This window comes from Chiloscyllium punctatum, chromosome 16, assembly GCF_047496795.1.
Source record: "Chiloscyllium punctatum isolate Juve2018m chromosome 16, sChiPun1.3, whole genome shotgun sequence".
Classification (NCBI taxonomy): Eukaryota; Metazoa; Chordata; class Chondrichthyes; order Orectolobiformes; family Hemiscylliidae; genus Chiloscyllium; species Chiloscyllium punctatum.
The window spans coordinates 37453879-37475183 of record NC_092754.1 but is presented as its reverse complement, the minus strand read 5'-3'; the positions used below and the strand labels follow the sequence as shown (position 1 = coordinate 37475183).

The window sequence follows — 21305 nt, the reverse complement described above, 5'->3', positions numbered from 1 at the left end:
TGATGTTTCGAGCATAAGCTCTCCATCAAAAATGCACGTTCCTGATGAAGAGTTTATGCTGGAAGGAAGTTTATGCTCTCCTGCTCCTCGGATGCTGCCTGACCAGCTGTGCTTTTCCAGCACCACACCTTTTGACTCTAATCTCCAGCATCTGCAGTCCTCACTTTTTCCTAAGAATGGGAGATCATCAGGTTAGCTATGATTTTACCAAATGATGGAGGAAGTTCATTCATATATTAGATTAGATTTGATTTATTATTATCACATGTACAGAGGTACAGTGAAAAGTTTTGTTTTGTGAGAAATACAAGCAGATCATAATATGCAAAGTGCATTAGGGTAATAGAACAGAGTGAAAAATACCATGTTACGAGTGCAGAGAAGGTGCACAAAGAGCAAGATTGACATCAAGTTTGAGAGCTCCATTCAGCAGTCTAATAACAACAGGGAAGAAGCTGTTCTTGAATCTGTTGGTCTGTGTGTATAAGATTTTGTACCTTCTCCAAAATGGAAGAGGTTGGAAAAGATTATAACTGGTGCAAGGGGTCTTTGATGATGTTGACTGCCTTTCCAAGGTGACACTATGTGACAGTTGATCTTTCACGAGGTGAATTGCCACTGTCAGGTTGATTGTAAATATTCTGGGGGCGATCACACAACTTTTCTTGAAACTGGTCTGGATTTTTAAGGTGATTTTCAGGTTTTCCATGCAGAAACTGAGATCATAACTTATAAAGTGATTGTAATGAATTGGACATCAAAATCTCTGGAATGCCATCCACTGGGCACAAAGTGCTGAGGTACAATCCTAAATTACAGAATAGAGAAACGAAATTAAAGAAGTTATGTTACAGCTATTTGCAGCACAGGTGCATAATTCTTTATCTGATTCTTTATCAGGACCAGCTGGTCTTTGGAATTCAGAATTTTTCGAATTTCACAATAAGTGACAGTTTGATGGTGAAATTTTAAAAATTTTACCGAACAGCAGACTCACTATGAGTAACGGGCCCTGAGGCTTACCAGTGCTGGGCCACCTCCCCTTGAATGACACGCATCAAGTGGGTGTGGAGTTGGGTTAACTGTTTGCATGCCAAACAACCTTGGTAATGAAAACAAATACTCCGCGCGAAAAACTTTGGATTTCAGAGCTTTTTGGATTTCAGAGCTTTCGGATAAAGGGTTGTCTACCTGTATGGCCATAGGTCAGAAACTATCCACAGTGTAACTGCAGGTCAGAAACTATCCACAGTGTGACCACAGGTCAGAAATACAAGAAGCCAAATTAAAAAGACATAATAAATTATTTTCGTCCTTGCATTCAATAAATCTCTAGTGGAAAAGTGATTGGTATCAATGGGATGGTGTGGAATCCATCAATTGATTGAGTTACTTCAGATTATGTTTTTAACTTAAAAGCAATTAAATGAACATGAGTGTAGTTAAAAAGCAAATGCAGTTATCTGTTTGCATCATGTTAAGAGCACTGTACTGCTAAATTCCAGTGCAAGTATGATATGTGACACTTGGTAATCCAGTGCTGTTAAGTGTATCCATTGTTGCTGGTTAATGTTAAACAGGATGACAGCTTATTGCAACTAGTCATTATGAAACAGATCACGGAGAGCTTTACATTGTGTTTCTCTCACGGTGACCCTCATACAAGAACGCTGGATTCCTTTCCTTACATCGATATTTATTACTGCACTCAATTTCTTTTGATTTCTTTTCTGTGCTGGAGAAATTCAGCCTGCAAGGCAATGATGAGAAATAAACAGCTGTCACATCAGGGTACAGCGGGGTATGAAGAGAAACTGTCTGTCACCTCAACAGTTGGTAAAGAAAACTGGGAAAGAATCTGAACTTGGATTAAGGAGAGTTTTTTTTTAAAAAAAACATCATGGCTGTCTATGTCAGTTTAAAATTTGATTCTTTTTCTAATGATCTGAACTTTGAGGGGTGGTTGGGTGGGGGTGGGGGGGGACCTTGTAATTAGCATTCTGACAAAATTATGTACTTTATCTGCAGTTTAATAACACTGAGATGGCAGACAGGTAAATGTGTGGGCCTGTCTACTGACCCCATCTCACAGAATCTTGTAGCCCCCAATGAAGGAGGCCATTCAGCCCCTCATGCCTGTAGCAGTTCCTTTACCTCGTGCCAATCTCCTGCCCTTTCCCGATATCCCTCCTTCTATCCAAATAATCATCCTTCTTGAAGACCTGTCTACACCACATTTCCCTTGGCCTAACCACTCACTGTGTGAAAAATGTGTTTTGTTCTCCTCAAGTCACCCTTACCTAATTGGCACCTCACTTTAAACCTCTGTCCCTCTTGTTCTTGTTCCTTTGATCAGCGATGGCTTCTCCCTCTCTCCTCTATCCAGCCTGCCTGTGATTTTGAAAGCCTCTGTTGAATCTCCTTACAGTCTTTTTTTTCTCCAAGGACACCAGTCTGAACTTCTTCAAATCCATCTTCATTTCTGAAGCTTTATATGGTGTCATTCAGAGGTAGCATTTAGATCAGGAACAGGAAGGGACCAACAATAGATACTTGCAGATACTTATGGGATAAGAGTTGGTAAGTGGCAATCAAGTAACATTTTTATTACACACATACCTGAAGATGGCCATCTGTACCAATAGATAGTTCAGTCACACGCCCGTGACATTCAATACTGTAAAACATTAAAACAATAATTAAAACATCCGGTAGGGCATTGTTAGTTAGAAATTCAACTATAATTGACATATTAAATAAAAATACATCAGAGACTGCAGTTTCTGCAGTGAGTGACTGTTTTCCTGTCTCCAAAAAAATCCTCCAACCATCGACAGTTCAGCAGTGTGACAGCATACTGTCCACTAATCCAGATACGTACAACTCCAACAGACTCAAGAAGGTCAACATCGTCCAAGGACAAAGCAGTTCATTGGATTCACATCTAAAGCACTGACAGAAACACTGACCACAATAAATATATTATGACTTGAGTGGGTACTATCATGTGCTGCTAGGCAAAAGTGAGGACTGCAGATGCTGGAAACCAGAGTTTAAATTAGAGTGGTGCTGGAAAAGCACAGCAGGTCAGGCAGCATCCGAGGAGCAGGAAAATCGACATTTCAGGCAAAAGCCCTTCATCAGGAATGAAGGCAGGGAGCCTCCGGAATGGAGAGTTAAATGGGGAAATGGGGAATGGGGGGGGAGGGGGGGTGTTGCTTGGGAATAGGTAGAAAAGGGTACAATAGGGTACAAGCACTCTGCTAGGTGACGCCCAGTCTCCCCAATGTAGAGGAGACCGCATCGGGAGCAATGGATACATCAAATGATATTGGTGGATGTGCAGGTAAAATTTTGATGGATGTGGAAGGCTCCTTTAGGGCCTTGGATGGAGGTGAGGGAGGAGGTGTGGGCGCAGGTTTTGCAATTCCTGCGGTGGCAGGGTGCCAGGACGGGAGGGTGGGTTGTAGGGGGGCATGGACCTGACCAGGTAGTCATGGAGGGAATGGTCTTTGCAGAAGGCGGAAAGGGGTGGGGAGGGAAATACACCCCTGGTGGTGGGGTCCGTTTTGAGGTGGTGGAAATGTCGGCGGATGAGGCGGTTTATGCGAAGGTTGGTAGGGTGGAAGGTGAGCACCAGGGGGGTTCAGCCCTTGTTACGGTTGGAGGGGTGGGGTTGGAGGGCAGAGATCTGGGATGTGGATGAGATGCGTTGGAGGGCATCTTTAACCACATGGGCAGGGAAATTGCAGCCTCTAAAGAAGGAGGCCATCTGGTGTGTTCTGTGGTGGAACTGGTCGTCCTGGGAGCAGATACGGCGGAGGTAGAGGAATTAGGAATACGGGATGGCATTTTTTGCAGGAGGTAGGGTGGGAAGAGTTGTAATCCAGGTAGCTGTGGGAGTCGGTGGGTTTGTAAAAAGTGTCAGTGTCAAGTTGGTCATCATTAATGGAGATGGAGAGGTCCAGGAAGGGGAGGGAGGTGTCAGAGATGGTCCAGGTGAATTTCAGGTCAGGGTGGAATGTGTTAGTGAAATTGGTGAATTGCTCAACCTCCTTGCAGGAGCATGAGGTGGCGCCAATGCAGTCATCAATGTAGCGGAGGAAGAGGTGGGGAGTGGTGCCAGTGTAATTACGGAGGATGGACTGTTCTACATAGCCAACAAAGAGACAGACATAGCTGGGGCCCGTATGGATGCCCATGGCTACCCCTTTGGTCTGGAGGAAGTGGGAGGATTCAAAGGAGAAATTGTTGAGGGTGAGGACCAGTTTAGCCAAACGAATGAGAGTGTCATTGGAAGGATACTGTTGGGGACGTCGGGACAGGAAGAAACGGAGGGCTTGGAGGCCCTAGTCATGGCAGATGGAGGTGTAGAGGGATTGGATGTCCATGGTGAAGATGAGGCATTGGGGGCTGGGGAAACGGAAGTCTTGGAAGGGGTGGTAGGCGTGGGTGGTGTCTCAAACGTATGTGGGGAGTTCCTGGACTAGGGGGGATAGGACAGTGTCGAGGTAGGTGGAGGTGAGTTCGGTGGGGCAGGAGCATGCTGAGACAATGGGTCGGCCAGGGTGGTCAGGCTTGTGGATCGTGGGAAGGAGGTAGAACCGGGCAGTGCAGGGTTCCCGGCCGATGAGGTTGGAAGCTGTGGGTGGGAGATCCACTGAGGTGCTGAGGTTGTGTATGGTCTGGGAGATGATGGTTTGGTGATGGGGGGGTGGGGTCATGGTCGAGGGGGCGGTAGGAGGAGGTGTCCTCGAGTTGGCGTCGGGCTTCAGCGGTGTAGAGTTCAGTGCGCCAAACTACCACTGCGCCCCCTTTATCTGCTGGCTTGATGGTGAGTTTGGGATTGGAGCAGAGGGAGTGGAGGTCTGCGCGTTGTGAGGGTGAGAGGTTGGAGTGGGGGAGAGGGGTGGAAAGCTTGAGGCAGTTGATGTCCCGGCAGCAATTGGAAATGAAGAGGTCGAGGGCGTGTAATAGGCCAGCACGGGGTGTCCAGATGGATGGAGTGTGTTGGAGGTGGGCGAAGGGGTCCTCGGAAGGTGGACGGGAGTCCTGATCAAAAAAATAAGCTCAGAGGCAGAGGCGGCAGAAGAAGTGTTCGATGTCACAACCCTGCTGTTAACTTACCAAGGCTACTGTCACACCATCTCTCCCATCCATAAAATATGCCACCTCAAAGAATAAGTGCAAGAGATACATGGGAGCAGTTCTGTATTCAGGATCCCGAGTCATATTCAGGAATAACTGCACAGAGGTTGGTATCCCATCACCACGTCACGTTTTAATTACACGTGCATGGTAAATGGGCTCTGACCAGTCAGCTTAATGTCAGTCCCTAGACTGGGGAGACTCTCTGAATCTCCTGGGTTTTTTAAATATTTTATTAAACAGTACGCAGTTTACAAACAATTAACATTAACAGCTGTATTCAGAGAACCACAATTTACAAGGGGGAGGAGCAGCAAAGCCAAACCCAAAACCTCACTGTTGGACCAGTTTTCAGGGAAATGAGGACAAACCTCAATCACTCCCAGAGGCAAAGTCCATTCCCGAATTCTAGGATACAGCAAATGCTCACCTCTCAGCCCACACACACCTGTTCAGTCTTGACAGAGGCCTAGTCCACTCACAAAAGGCCAGGCCTACCACACAGGAACGTCCTTCTGGAAAGGTACAGTTCCTCACAGGGCTCAGTCCAAACACCAAAAGGTGGAAATACTTTCAAAAAAAGAAAGAAAACTAGAGTGTAAGGGCTGAGCCCTGCCACAAAATCAGCATTGTCATTTTCTCAAGGTAAAGGAAAAGAGTACAACACAAACTGTAACCAGCCAGTGAAACAACAGCTTCCGAATGAGGGCTGAATTACACCTGAAACACATTGACAGTGTAAATCAGGCAGTTTAGAAATCAGTCCTCAAAAAAAAAGGGATACCCGGCAACAAACTGGCTGTATGGATCAACCAGGTTAGGAATCAGGTTTCTCCAAAAAAATACCAGAAACCAAAAGCAGCAGGAACACACTGACTGTGGCCCAGCCAGTACAGAGTCAGTCCCCTAAACTGAGGAGATTCTAAATCTGTTTATTTTGTTTTTCTTTTCGTTTTTCTTCTCTTTTTTTCTTTTCTTTCTTTTTTTTTCTCTTTTTCTTCTTACCCCACAATACCACCTCACTGCGGGAGTGCTTATTTTTCCCCAGCACCCAATTAGTGTGTGCACAGGTGTAGGGACACAGTGAAGAACAACAAGTGTGTAAATCCTTATCGATATTCCACCACCAGGAAGAAAGGGAACACACAAGTGGCCAGTGACAAGCAGTGCCCTTCACATCAAAGGGCAATGCTGCGTGATCAAACAGTGAAGGGGAGGGAAGGGTTAAATCAAAATAGAGTTGGAGGGGGAAATAATGCACTCCACTCCCTGTGGTGCCCATCTCTCCCTAAATAACTCCAGGGTGTTGGTGGAGACCGCGTGCACCTTCTCCAAGGACACCCAGGCTCTAATGTAACTGTGGAAGAGGGGCAGGCAGTCGGCCCTAATGACCCCCTCCACGGCCCACTGCCTGGAACAGTTTATGGCCAGTTTGGCCTCTAACTCTGTTTAGATCTTTCACCCAAAGCTCCCTGATTGGCCCAGGTCAACAGCCTCAATCAAGGATTTTATAGTCAATGAAATCCACTTGACCATGGTTCTCTTCATTAAAAAACCCATCCCAACGTGGGCTGCTCCTTCATTGTTGCTGGGTCAAGCACCTGCTTACCCTATGGAGAGAGCCGAAGCTGCTATCACTTTCTCAATGGCAGCCCATGTCCTAAAAATGAAGTTTTATCTAACATCAAAGGCTCTGGCACAAAGGGCCGCAAATGAAGCACCGTTGAGAAAGATGCTTCAACCACGATTGGATTGGTGAGAGTAGAACTCAGCAAAAACTGTCACACTGAGCTGGGGTGTGGACAAGATGCTGGATGAAGATGGGGTTCATTAATTGCCTTGAAGAGTAAAGGGGATGAAACACAATTAGGGAGAGGATGTATTTGTGATTTTAGTGAAGTTCAGTGCAGTGTGGCTAAGAAGTTGAAATCAGTATCAAACATGGCCAGCTTATACACTCCCTGAGCACAAACCCATCTAAACCTCAATTACTGAGATGTTAATTCCTCAGCACTGTTCGCAAGCACAAAATTCTTTACGCCCACCACCCAGTACTCGCCGAGCTACATCTATACTTGTTCCTCAAATTTAAAATCCTCATTCTTCTTATCAAGACTTCCCATGGCCTCACCCCCTCTTTATCTCACGATAACAACAGTGGCTCAGTGGTTAGCACTGCTGGCTCATAGCACCAGGGACCCGGTTCCAGCCTCGGGTGACTGTCTGGGTGGAGTTTGCACATTCTCCCCGTGTCTGCGTGGGTTTCCTCCAGGTGCTCCGGTTTCCTTCCACAGTCCAAGGATGTGCAGGTCAGGTGAATTGGCCATGCTAAATTGCCCATAATGTCCAGGGATGTGTAGGTTAGGTACATTAGTCAGGGGTTAATGTAGGGGAATGGGTCTGGGTGAGATGCTCTTTGCTAGGTCAGTGTGGACTTGTTGGGCCAAATGGCCTATTTCCACACTGTAGGGATTCGAGGAGCAATGTCAAGACTCCTGTTCCTCCAAGTCCAGATTCTGGAGGAGCCTTGATTTTCATTGCTACAAAATTGATAGTCAAACCTTCAACAAGCAAGGCCCTAAACAATGAAGTTCCCTCTCTGTAGATCTCAATTTCGGTAACTTATTGTCTCTTCCTATGGTATCTCCCTTTCTAATCAGATTGTTACCTGCCCGTCTTAACATTTCTTCGTAAGGGCAAAGTTGGAAATCTGAAGTAACGGCAGGGAATACAGGAACTGCTCAGCAGGTCTGGGCGGTGTCTGCAGAGTGAGAAACCGAGTTAATGTGTCATGTCAGTGACCGTTCCTCAACATTGAACATGCTTCCAGATGTCGCAGTTGTTGAGGTAAGGCCAGCAAAGGTGAGGAGGGAAGGTCTAAACAAAGAGGGAGTCGGGTAAGAGGCAGGAGGGATTAAATATCAAACATAAACCTATTCAGTTATCTCCTCATGTCACTAGGTGTTAAATTCCATTTAATAGCCTTTCAGTGATGTGATTAAGGATATTCTAAAGCATTAATACTGCTACGTAATTGCAAGTTGTTGTTATTGATGTTCGTTTCAGCTTATAAAACAGTTTTGAACACTTGGTTTGCAAAGCCTAGCTCAGAGGCACTGCAAGGTAAGTAAAGGTGCATTAAAGCATATTATCGGAAAGAAACAGAGTGGCCATTGGTTTGCATCTGGTCCAAGTGATAAGTCTCCTGGGAGACTTTGCTGCTGAAATGACTCATGCTTCTGAACGGGTATCACTCACACTGCTGACCACTCGCTATCTCTCCCAGACAGAGGAAGAGAAGCAAAGCTGGCAGCAACTCGCTGAGAGATATTAACTCAATCCTTGATTGTGGAACCTTTCTGAATGGGGAAACACAATAGACATGAGATTTAACAATGAGGCAAGGAATAGTTAAACAGCTAGGAACAAGAGTATTCATTGCGGAAACAATTCTTTGAATAATGCACCACGTTTTGTGCAAAATTGGCTGTTATTTATTTCAAGGTCCTTTTTCAAATAAAGTGCAAGGATGACCGCTGGACTTTAATGAAATTTAACACTTTCAAGTAGTGAAGCTTATTCCTTTGCTGTGTTACTCCTATACATCTCACCATCCTATAGTGACTGTCGCCAACTTGGCCTTGAAAAAGTGAGGGCTGTATATTAGCATCCATAGCTTAACAACATCTCATTTCACTCAATCTAAGCCTGTTTTGAGTCATTTTTACACTCATAAAACAGATGCAACCAAGTCCAATTTCTATCCCAAGGAGTTATTTTGCATCTTTTTTATCTTTTTTTGATCAAACATTTTAAATGCACTAAAACAATCTTTACGGAACCATTTAAAGTGTAAAGCTTATCACTGCACAACGTTCTACATGTCCTTGCAACATCCAACATTAACTTCATCCCTCTCTTGATAACAGTCTGAGATTAAGCCACTCTTTTTGCAACCTTGATGTTACATTTGACCCTATGATGACCCTGCAGTTTCATATACATGCCATCTGTAAAATTGCCTATTTCCACCTGCATGGCTCAACTTCACCTGTTTCTCAACTCCTCTGTGTCAGATATCCCCTTTCATGTCTTTGCTATCCATACATTTGCCTATTCACTTCACTTTGAGCTGGGTGCCCATGTTCCACCCTGTATAAACTCAGCATCACCCCAAAACTCTGTTGTTTGAGCATTAGACTCCTTACCCCTATCGCATCTGTGCTCTCTAACTCACATTGTCCCCTGGTAACTTCATCATTACCTTCAAATCTCCACCCCTCCCTTTCTCTGTAATATCCTCCAACTCAGCTACTCTCTGAGCACACCTTCATCTGCACACTGCTCATTTTGGCCTCTTGATCTTCCCTGATTAGAATCACAACATCACTGGTGCCTGCTCCATCCACTGCTTTGGCTACAAGCTCTCAAATATACATTCTACACCCCTGTCAACCTCTCTACCTCCCTTTGTCCATTTAAAAGACTGCTTATAACCCATCTTTTTTTTTAACAAACTGTTAGTTATCTGCCCTAATACCTCCCTAACAGACCCAGGAAATGCTGTAGGTCTGGCAGCATCTGTGGAGAGAGAAGCAGAGTTAATATTTCAGTCTGATATGACTCTCCCTCAGAAACATAAAATCTCCCTATGAGGCTTGGTGTTCCATTTGGTCTTGTATAGCTACTGTGAAGCACTGCATTGTGTCAAAGCTGTTCTATAAATATAAATTGTTGTTGTTAATTCCTGCAGTTTGTATCTGCCTTGAGTCATCCGTAGAGATTATGATGTCAGCTTCCTTCTGGCCCTGGTTCTTGGAGTTGACTCTCATTTCTCTGTTGAACAGTACACTAATGGCTGCCCGTCTCATCCCTGTAAATATCAGTGCAGTGATTGGCAAATGAATGAACCCCTGATATTGTGGACTGTCTTTGCTGCAATTATATTCATGCTGAACTATCTTTATGTCAGCTTTTCTCTGGACAAAGGCATCAAAATGTTAAGAGTTAGAGCAGGTAGAAATGTCACTTCCTGTATTTACTGAAGTGAAGGATGGGGCTCAATGGTTAGCACTGCTGCCTCACAGCATCAGGGACCTATGTTCAATTCCCGCCTCGGGCAACTGTCTGTGTGGAGTTTGCACATTCTCCCCATGTCTGCGTGGGTTTCCTCCGGGTGCTCCGGTTTCCTCCCACAGTCCAAAGATGTGCAGGTGAGGTGAATTGGCCATGCTAAATTGCCCATAATGTTAGGTGTAAGGGAGTTGGTCTGGGTGGATTGCTCTTCAGAGGGTCGGTGTGGACTTGTTGGGCTGAAGGGCCTGTTTCCACACTGTAGAGAATCTAATCTAAACTGTACAGCCAAGTATGATGACTTACATGTTAATAGCATATGACACTGTTAGGCAGTAGCGTTAGACTGTGGAGTTCCCTTTGTTCCATCACTGATTGATTAATTGATTGATTAATTGATTTGATTTATTGTCACGTGTACCTAAGGACAATAAAAAGCTTTGTTTGCAAGCAGTACAGGCAGATCATAGTAAGCGAAGACATAGAGATCATCGGGTTAAAAAAACAACTTGGTCAGAGTAAAGCACACAGGTTACACTGCACAGGACGTGTGCTAGACAAGGTTAACATTAACAAGGTCAGCATTACTTGAAGTTTGAGAGTCCATTCTGCTGACCCAAGTTTATTTGTTTAATCAGCCTGTTTAGTCATAGCTTCATGGCAGTTGAGGCTTGGTTCTTCTACTTCCAAGATAGCAACCACTGTCCCACAAGCATTTTTTAACTGATCAATTTAATGCTGACCCATATTGTCCTTCCTTTTCCATTACTGGGAAGCTACAACCCATAGTGATGGATTTTAACATTCAAATTCTACCTTTCAATTGTTGTATGCTGTGCATGCTAATCTTAAACTACCTTACGTAATGAGATACACATTGCAGTCTTCAGATATGCCACATGTATCCAAGATGATACTGATTGCCTCAATTTCTCTCTGTTACCATGGTTATATGGTCCACATGAGCCCTTCTGTCACTCTGTTACTATAGAAATGACAAACCTACATGTCCCAGATATGGATGAGTGACTGCCTTGTGTCTTCAGGACCTCAGCCTTGCCTTCAGCTTGCTTGTCAAAGCATTACTGTCCAGCAGCACCTCAACCTGCTTTAACACATCATTTGCTGATCCCACAAGCAGTAAGGCACATTGAAATACACTGCCAGTGTGAACTCACAATCTGACGTGCTGTACCACAATAATTATACAGCACAATGTTTATAGGACACTGACCCACACTCTCTTGTGCAATTTCAATGCTTATACACACTGCCTAATAACACCCTCAAAGATTTGATCATCCACAACACTTAAGACTACGGCTTCCCTATATGGAACTGTTCGGGAGATGGAAAAGGACATGGAAGATATAGAATGTAGGAAAATAGATGGTAACATCATGAAAAATGTCCATTCTACAGAGGAGGAAGTGATTGATGTTTTGAAACGCATAAAATCCCCAGGACCTGATCAGGTGTACCCTCGAACTCTGTGGGAAACTAGGGAAGTGATTGCTGGGCCTCTTACTGAGATATTTGTATCATTGATAGGCACAGGTGAGGTGCCCAAAGACTGGAGGTTGGCAAACGTGGTGCCACTGTTTCAGAAAGGTGGTAAAAACAAGTCAGGGAAGTAAAGACCGGTGAGCCTGACATCAGTGGTGGGCAAGTTGTTGGAGGGAATCCTGAGGGACAGGATGTACATGTATTTGGAAAGGCAAGGACTGATTCGAGATTGTCATCATGGTTTTGTGCATGGAGAATCTTGATTGAGGTTTTGAGGAAGTAACAAAGAGGATTGATGAGGGCAGAGTGGTAGATGTGATCTACGTGGACTTCAGTAAATGTTCAACAAAGATCCCTTTGGGATACTAGTCAGTAAGGTTAGGTCTCATAGAATACAGGGAGAACTAGCCATTTGGATACAGAACTGGCTCAAAGGTAGAAGACAGAGGGTGGTGGTGGAGGGTTGTTTTTCAGACTGGAGGCCTGTGACCAGTGGAGTGCCACGAGGATCGGTGCTGGGTCCACCACTTTTCATCATTTATATAAATGATTTGGATGTGAGCATAAGAGGTACAGTTAGTAAGTTTGCAGATGACACCAAAATGGGAGGTATAGTGGACAGCAAAGAAAGTTACCTCAGATTACAACAGGATCTTGATCAGATGGGCTAATGGGCTGAGAAGTGGCAGATGGAGTTTAATTGGAGAAGTGGCAGATGGAGATAAATGCGAGGTGCTGCATTTTGGGAAAGCAAATCTTAGCAGGAGTTATAAACTTAATGATAAGTTCCTAGGGAGTGTCGCCGAACAAAGAGAGCTTAGAGTGCAGGTTCATAGCTCCTTTAAAATGGAGTTGCAGGTAGATAAGATAGTGAAGAAGGTGTTTGATATGCTTTCCATTATTGGCCAGTGTATTGAGTACAGGAGTTGGGAGTACATGTTGCGGCTGTACAGGACATTGTTTAGGCCACTGTTGGAATATTGCATGCAATTCTGGTCTCCTTCCTATCGGAAGGATGATGTGAAACTTGAAAGGGTTCAGAAAAGATTTACAAGGATGTTGCCAGGGTTGGAGGATTTGAGCTATAGGGAGAGGCTGAACAGGCTGGGGCTGTTTTCCCTGGAGCGTCGAAGGTTGAGGGGTGACCTTATGGAGGTTTATAAAATCACATGGGGCATGGATAAGAGAAATAGACAAGGTATTTTCCCTGAGTTGGAAGAGTCCAGAACTAGAAGGCATAGGTTTAGGGTGAGAGGGGAAAGATAGAAAAGATATCTAAGGGGCAACATTTTCATGCAGAGGGTGGTGTGTGTATAGAATGAGCTGCCAGAGGAAATGGTGGAGACTAGTACAATTGTGACATTTAAAAGGCATCTGGTTGGGTATATGAATACGAAGGGTTTAGAGGTATATGGGCTGGGTGCTGGCAGGTGGGACTAGATAGGGTTGGGATATCTAGTCGGCATTAGATTACTTACAGGGTGGAAACAGGCCCTTTGGCCCAACAAGTCCACACCGACGAGAAACCCTCCCATACCCCTACATTTACCCCTTCACCTAACACTACGGGCAATTTAGCATGGCCAATTCACCTAACCTGCACATTTATCGACGGTGGGAGGAAACCGAAGCACCTGGAGGAAACACACTCAGACACAGGAAGAATGTGCAAACTCCACACAGACAGTTGCCCGAGGCGGGAATTGAACCCAGGTCTCTGGCGCTGTGAGACAGCAGTGCTAAAAACTGAGCCACTGTGCCACCCTCATGGACGTGTTGTACCGAAGGGTCTGTTTCCGTGCTGTACATCTCTATGACTCTATGGGTCACTGGATCCAAATTGTTATCTCTACTTTCTCTTCACAGATGCTGCCGGACCGGCTGAGCTTTTCCAGCAATTTCTGATTTTGCTCAACATATCATTTCTTTTATGGTGATAGATCTGTTGGTGGCACTTCAGTGACTTGACCATTATGCTTTGCCAATGTAATGAATATATTGTTTTTAAAAAGCTCATGGAGAAGCTTATGTTTCTGCTTTTTTAAAGATACTGAAAGAAACTACCCATAGATTAAAGGCATACTCAGTCCCTTCAGACTGAATTAGCCATTCAGTCCCTTTAATTTTGTGCACCAATTAATAAGATGAAGGCTGATCTGATTTGGCCTCAACCCTACATATCTTCGACCTCTGATATCTCTGGACTCCATTGTTAGTCAAAATCTATCTGCCTGTACCTTAAACATATTCAGTACCTCAGTTTCCATTGCTCTCCAGGAAGGGTGTCCCAATGACTCAGGATTATCTGAGAGGAAACCAAATGATCATCTGCACTTTGAATGGAAATCCCTCATTTTGAGATTTTCTTTTATTAACCTGTTCAGAGATGTTATTATACTCCTCTGGACTAGGCCAAACTTGAACCTGGGCTTTGTTCTGGAGATATGTAATAAACTATGCTGAGAGGCCTAGTGGGAATGGATGAGGCCGGTAGGTAAAAGCAATGGAGGAGCAAATGCAGATCATGGAGTGAGAGTGTGGGACAATTTGGTCAAAGAAATGAACAAGATTTTAAACGAAGAATGACTTACATTGCAGATAATATTAATATCTTATTCAGGAGACCCGTTCATGGCCCAAGGGCTGAATTGTAGCACATTTTACATAGAGCTATTTCATAAAGACTAAGTATCTGTGTCAAACATTGAAATAATAAAACATTAAAATTTGACTAAAGTAGTCAAATGCAGGTAATAGGAATGTGATGTTGGTATATTAAATGATGGAAAATTGAATTAAAATCATTAAAAATGTTGCAAAACAATACACTATTGCTCCATTACAATCACAGAAGAAAGGTCACTGGATCTGAAACATTACCTTCGATTTCTCTTCACAGATGCTGCCAGACCTGCTGAGATTTTCCAGCAATTCCTGATTTTGTGAAACATCTATTTCATCATTATCGTGCTTTATTGAGAACCTGAATAATCTAATGGATAGGACTTGGCTGGTGTGTTTCTGTCCTACATAGCTTCGTTTTCATTATATGCTTCTTTGAAGATCTCAGCGTATCTGAAAGGGCCTACAGCCAATGCAATACTTTTTGATAATAGTAATTATGTAGGAAACACACAACCACTTTACACACAATAAGGCCCCACCAACTGAAAGGTGATAATGACAAATACTGTCAGTTCTTCTGTAAGGCAATGGTTGCATTCTTGTGCAACCCCGTGTAATAGAAACATCGCGCTTCAGAAACAGCATTTAAAGTGTTAGTAGTATATTTGCGTTACAGCCAATCCAGATTTTAAAAGTTCATGCTGTAGAAACGGCATCCCCAATTCATCAATCACATTATAGCGAATTTGCATTGATGAAACATTCGTTATCACAGAACGACCTCTCGTCTGTTTTCGAAGGAGATTCATTAAGGGATGAATAATGGACAGTACCCTACCTCTTACCTCTCACAATCCCTATCATGTCCTCCAGTTCTACAACTTGTAGAGAGCTGTGCTCTTCTCCAGATCCAGCCTCTTGCACAACTGTATTTTACTTGCTGTACCGTTCGTGACCATGCCTTCAGCTGTTCAAGCCTCAAGCTTCCATCTCTCTCTCTCTCTGTCTCTCCCCCATCTTGAAAATGCTCCTTAAGCTCTGTATGATTTTTTTAAAAGCAATAACAAAAGCTTCTGGTAAAACAGGTCTGGCAGCATCTGTGGAGAGAAAGCAGAGTTAATATTTCGAGTCCAGTGACACTTCAGTTGTGGAGAAGTGTCACTGGACTTGAAGCATTAACTCTGCTTTCTCTCTCCACAGAAACTGCCAGATCTGCTGAGTTTCATCAGCAATTTCTGTTTCAGATCTTCAGCATCAGTGTTCTTTTGTTTTCATGGTTTTCGAAGGTTTGGTTATTACTATACATGGCTTGGTGTCAACTCCTTTTTAATATCACACCCTTGAAGCACCTTGGGCTGCTTTATTACATCAAAGTTGATATATAAATACATATTGTTGTTTCAAAAATTGCTCTTTCCAGCACATCACTCCGTCAGACTAGAGAGTCAGCCTTTTTGTACATTGCTAAAAAAACACATTTAATTTGATTTATTGTTGTCAGATATACTTAAGTACAGTGAAAAGCTTTGTTTTGCAAGCAGTACAAGCAGATCATAGCAAACAAGGACGTACAGATCATGGGGTGCTTAGACAGAGTGAGGCACACAAGGTTATCACTGTACAGGAGGTGCATAAAGCAAGATCAACATTATTTGAAGTTAGAGAGTCCATTCATCAGTCTAAGAACAGCAGGAAAGAAGCTGTTCTTGAACCTGCTGGTGTGTGTGTTCAAGCTTCTGTCTCACCTGCCTGATGGAAGAGATTGTAGGAGAGCATTACCGGGTTGGAAGGGGTCTTTGATGATGTTGACAGCCTTTCTGCAGCAATGAGAGGGTAAATGGAGTCCAGGGATGGAAAGCTGTCTTGCCTGTGCATACAATGTTTTGTAGTTTCTTACAGTCCTGTTCAGAGAAGTTGCCATACCAGGTCGTTACGCACCTAGATCATATGCTTTCTGTGGTGCATCCATAATAGTTGGTGAGGGTCCTTATGGCTGAATTTCCTAAGCCATGAAGAAAGAAGAGGCATTGTCACATATGACAGTGTTAACCTGGAGTCAATAACTAAGTTTAACTTTGTAAGAGAAACTTCTTTTTTTAAAGTTTCTTGCTTTGGCTCTTAACATTTTCAATTTTCCTGTATGAACCTAAATGGAATATTTAAATAAATAGATGGGGACGCAATGAAGGAAGGGCAATAAATGCTGGCCAAGCCAGCAACACCTACATACCAAAATGAATACATATTTTAAGAAATGAACACTCTGAACATAATGGATAACTGACTGGATTAACAATGAAAAGCAGGATGCTTTCTGAGTGTATCAGCAGCTCAGCTGTAATATACATTTTAAAAATCCACACACAAAACCTACAGTTGCCAGGCAATGACCTCTTGCTTCAGGGACTTTGCAAAGTTTTAAAATATTATTCAGTGGCAATGAACATTTCCAGTTTTTGGTTAGTTTTTTCAGCACATGCAACATACTATCTGAAGTGAAATGCCAGATCTTTACCTACCAGCTAATGTAAACCATCCAAGACCCTTGGATATTTGTGTTCAAGGCATTGATTGGGGCTGTGAAAGAATTTCTTCATTATATTACTAACTATCGATTGCAGTTTCCACAATACTACTGATCTGTTCTTAAACTATGGAAACGATAGCAGCCGGATAAATCTAATATGGATGTATTTGGTCTGAGGACCATCTGTATTTAATATCGAAAACAGAAATAAGTTTGAACAGAATATCTCTGCCCAATGTGAGTATGCAGGGAGCAGCAAGAGCAATGGGAAATGAGTCCACTCCAGAGACTGAATGCATATCCACATTACTGAATCATGTCAATACTGAGGGAGTAGTGCACTGTCAGAGATGTCATGGAGACATTAAATCCAGAACTCACCTTTCCTCTCAGATGGATGGAACCATTTTACAAAGAGCATAGGGGTAGTGCCTTGGTCAATATTTTTCCCAAAACGCACAGTATTAAAAGACAGAACACCTGATTGTTTATGAAATACTTTTGCCATGTGCACTGCTGTGTATTTAGGTGGAGTTTTTCCCATGCAACTAAGGAACAGACTAATGTCCTTTCAGGAAGGAAACTATTGCCCTTACCTGGTCTGGTCAACACGTGACTCCTGACCCACAACAATATGGTTGATTCTTAACTGCCCTCTGGGCAAGTCGGGATGGACGATAAGTGCTTGCCCAGCGATATCTACCATCCTGTGAATGCAAAAAAAAACTTAAAGCAAGAGATCTCAAGATCAATTGGAAAGTGCAGGAAGATGGAATGAAGTAGCCAGTTAACGTTGCGCAGGAATTATCTTCGAAATAATTGTCTTTGCTGGAACGTACACAATTTTGTTTTCTTTTTGAAGTTAGATATCACAGGCAAGGCCAGTATTTTATTGCCCTTGAACGCAGTTAAGAGCTGACTACATTGTAATGTGTCTGGAGTCCCACATGGGTCAAAGCAGGTAAGAAAAGCAGATTTCATTCCAGAAGGCTTATAACAATCAATGATAGTTGTCATAGTGACCATTACTGAGTAGAATTATGTTTCAGATTTAATAAATTTAAACTCGACCATCTGCCGTGCTCTCTGGGCATTAACTTGGTGTTAGCTGCATTACTGGTACTGTTACCCCTCTGATAATTCAGACCAAACACCCAGCAAAGCTCACTTTGCTTCATAATCTGTTAAAATGTGAGTGAGTGATAGGGAACTCCTCATTTCCACTATTTGAAGAAAAATAACAGTTTATTTTCCAAACAGAACACTGAACAAAAACTATTAACTAATCCAAGCCCCCTTTTGTTAATTAATTACTGTCTGACCCCAACTATATAAAAATGTTGCTCCAACAGCACATTATTATTAAACATTACATTAACTTAATTTCAAATCCCCACCTCTCTGTCTTCTCCGCTGTCTTCAATCTTCTGTCTGCTGATCTCCCTGGGTCACCTTCTTACGTTTTCCTGCTTTTACAGGGTAAAAGTACCTTTTGATAAGAGTGCCTTCTTATTTCAAAGTTTGGGAGAAGATTTGTAGCTCGGGTGCTCGTTGTTGTGGTTCTGTTCGCCGAGCTGGGAATTTGTGTTGCAGACGTTTCGTCCCCTGTCTAGGTGACATCGTCAGTGCTTGGGAGCCTCCTGTGAAGCATTCTGTGATCTTTCCTCTGGCATTTATAATGATCACTATAATATCACTATAAATGCCGGAGGAAACATCACAGAAGCGCTTCACAGGATGCTCCCAAGCACTGAGGATGTCACCGAGACAGGGGACGGAACATTTGCAACACAAATTCCCAGCTTGCCTTCTTATTTCTTTGAGAGCAAGATATTAGATAGGCAGTTAGCTCTCCTGCTCTACGACAGTTGCGCTGCTATTCGGTGACGGTTGCCTGTGTTTTTTTACACCCTTGAACATCATTCCCTGCCATTGGTCTGATGTTGTCAAAACAATAAACTCAAACTTGATGGCTTCCAATTAAACCTGTTGGACCATGACGTGTGATTTTTAACTTTGTACACCCCAGCCCAAAACTGGCATCTCCAAAACTTGATTGAGTTTTAATAACCTGACCATAGTTTAAATAATTTGTTAAATTTGATTTGTTGTCAAAACAGCTATCAGAACTCAGGTATCCATTTGATAGCCAATTGTTGCATGTATCTATTTTAGAACAGCCCTATCTCTCTGCCTTTCCACTCAGGCGGCTGGGCCTGCACTTTAAGTTTACTTCAATTTTCAGAAAACACTCTCTATTTTAAAGTGAACATAGATATTTTTGACTTCAACCAATGACATTGCCACATCACCACCGTACAATCTTCGTACTATCCATCTGATATGAGCATGGCATTATTTTGTATTGGCCAATTTGGCAGCCCACAATTCAGAATTATAATTGCTTTCATTGGTCTCTATTTGCACAGTAGGTAAGCAGGACCCTGAACATTCCACTGAAATTGTGTTGTCCATTAAAACTGTGCAAATGCATTTAATCAATTAGTCAAGTAAGGTAGTGGCTGACTCCAAGCATTGACTGAACCATAGCGTGGTGGGTAAATTGTCTAATCCCATGTTGATTTTAATTATTATCTGTATTGATCACTTTTGCCTTACTTGGAAAGCCAAAAGAGTTCAGGCTTTTACAAATATTGTATGTAGAAGCAAATAACTTTAAACATAAATGATTAAATGCAGGCAAATCCCTGAGTAATTTATCAACCACATGATCAGGCCAGAACTGGTAGGAAAATTTGTTAATGCTGTAATTTTTCGATTACACTGTGAAAGAAACAACTCATGGCAGGGCTAGCAGTGGGAGCTAATGCATTTGTATTTCCATTGGACTTCAATAAGAGATTTTAACACATTAAAAGGAAAGGTTCATTGCTGGCACCATGAAGAAAATTAGAAACATTTAATCAGGACACCGGACCAGAATTAATTGTTATTTTCCAGAGTTCTTCTCCATAATGTGAAACATGCAAGCTGCCTTTGCTCATCGTGCCAGTATTGTGCCCACTGAGGAGGTGGTGGAGTAATGCCATCACTGAAGGACCCCCCAAGTTAATGTTCAGAGGAAGTGAGCTTGAATTCACCATAGCAGATGGTGGAATTTTAAATTCGATCAAAATCCGAAACAAAAACTACACTGTTGGTGAACACATGGATTGTTGAAAGAACTCACCTGATTCATCAAAGTCCCCAAGGGTAGAATATTGATCATCCTTACCTTTTCAGTCTCACATCTGACTGCAGACTCACAGCAGCTCTTTTTTCCCAAGGAAAGGGAGTCCAAAACTAGAGAGCATAGGATTTAGGGTGAAAGGGGAAAGATTTAAAAATGACCTGAGGGGCAACCTTTTCACGCAGATGGTGTATGGAACGAGCTGCCAGAGGAAGTGGTGGAGGCTGGTACGATTACAAGATTTAAAAGACACATGGTCAGGTACATGAATCGGAAGGGTTTGGAGGGATATGGGCCAGATGCTGGCAAATGGGACTAGATTAATTTTGGATATCTGGTCGGCATGGAAGATCTGGACCAAAGAGTCTGTTTCTGAGCTGTACATTGCTATTACCCAACGTGCTACAATCTTAACTACCCTCAGGGCAAATAGGGATGGGCAATAAATGCTGGTCTTGACAGTGGCATCACATCTCACCAGCAAAACGTCAATCAAAAACTAGACAGTGCCACTGGAGTTGGCACCTTTTGGTTCCAGAGTGGAAAAGTACTCTAATCTTACTTCTGATTCTCTCACCGTTTGAAAACTGGATGAGGTTATGCTCGGATTTGTGATGCTGCCCAGAGTAGAATAGCTAAATCACATTTGTGGAGCAATTATGTGAATTCAAGGAGGGGGACTGTGGAAAACACATGCTTGAATGTCTGATGTTTGATGTAATTGATTGATTTGTTGCCACATGTTCCGAAGTACGGTGAAAAGCTCTGTCTATGAGCAGTGCAGACAGATCATAGTGAAGCAAGGACATACTGATCCTAGGATGGCGAAAACCTGAGACAGAGGCATGCAGGTTACACTGCACAGGACATGCGCTAGGCAACATCAGCATTAGCAAGATCATAGAACATTACAGCGCAGTACAGGCCCTTTGGCCCTCAATGTTGCACCAACCTGGGAAACCAATCTGAAGCCAATCTAACTACACTATTCCATTCTCATCCATATGCCTATCCAATGACCATTTAAATGCCCTGATGTTGTGAGTCTACTACTGTTGCATGCCCCTACTACTCTCTGAGCAAAGAAATTACCTCTGATATCTGTCCTATATCTATCACCCCTCAATTTAAAGCTATGCCCCCTAATGCTAACCATCATCCAAGGAAAAAGGCGCTCACTGTCCACCCTATCTAACCCTCTGATTATCTTATATGTCTTAATTAAGTCACCTCTCA

General features: G+C 43.0%; 1 long non-coding RNA gene across 1 annotated transcript; it reads right to left on the bottom strand.

The window, feature by feature from the left end:
- Nucleotides 1-343: 343 nt before the first annotated feature.
- Nucleotides 344-15327, bottom strand: LOC140486860 (uncharacterized). Its single transcript, XR_011962643.1, has 3 exons — nucleotides 15198-15327; nucleotides 2620-2677; nucleotides 344-808 (listed from the first exon to the last, which is right to left on the bottom strand). It is a non-coding gene; the product is annotated as an uncharacterized lncRNA (long non-coding RNA).
- Nucleotides 15328-21305: the final 5978 nt, after the last annotated feature.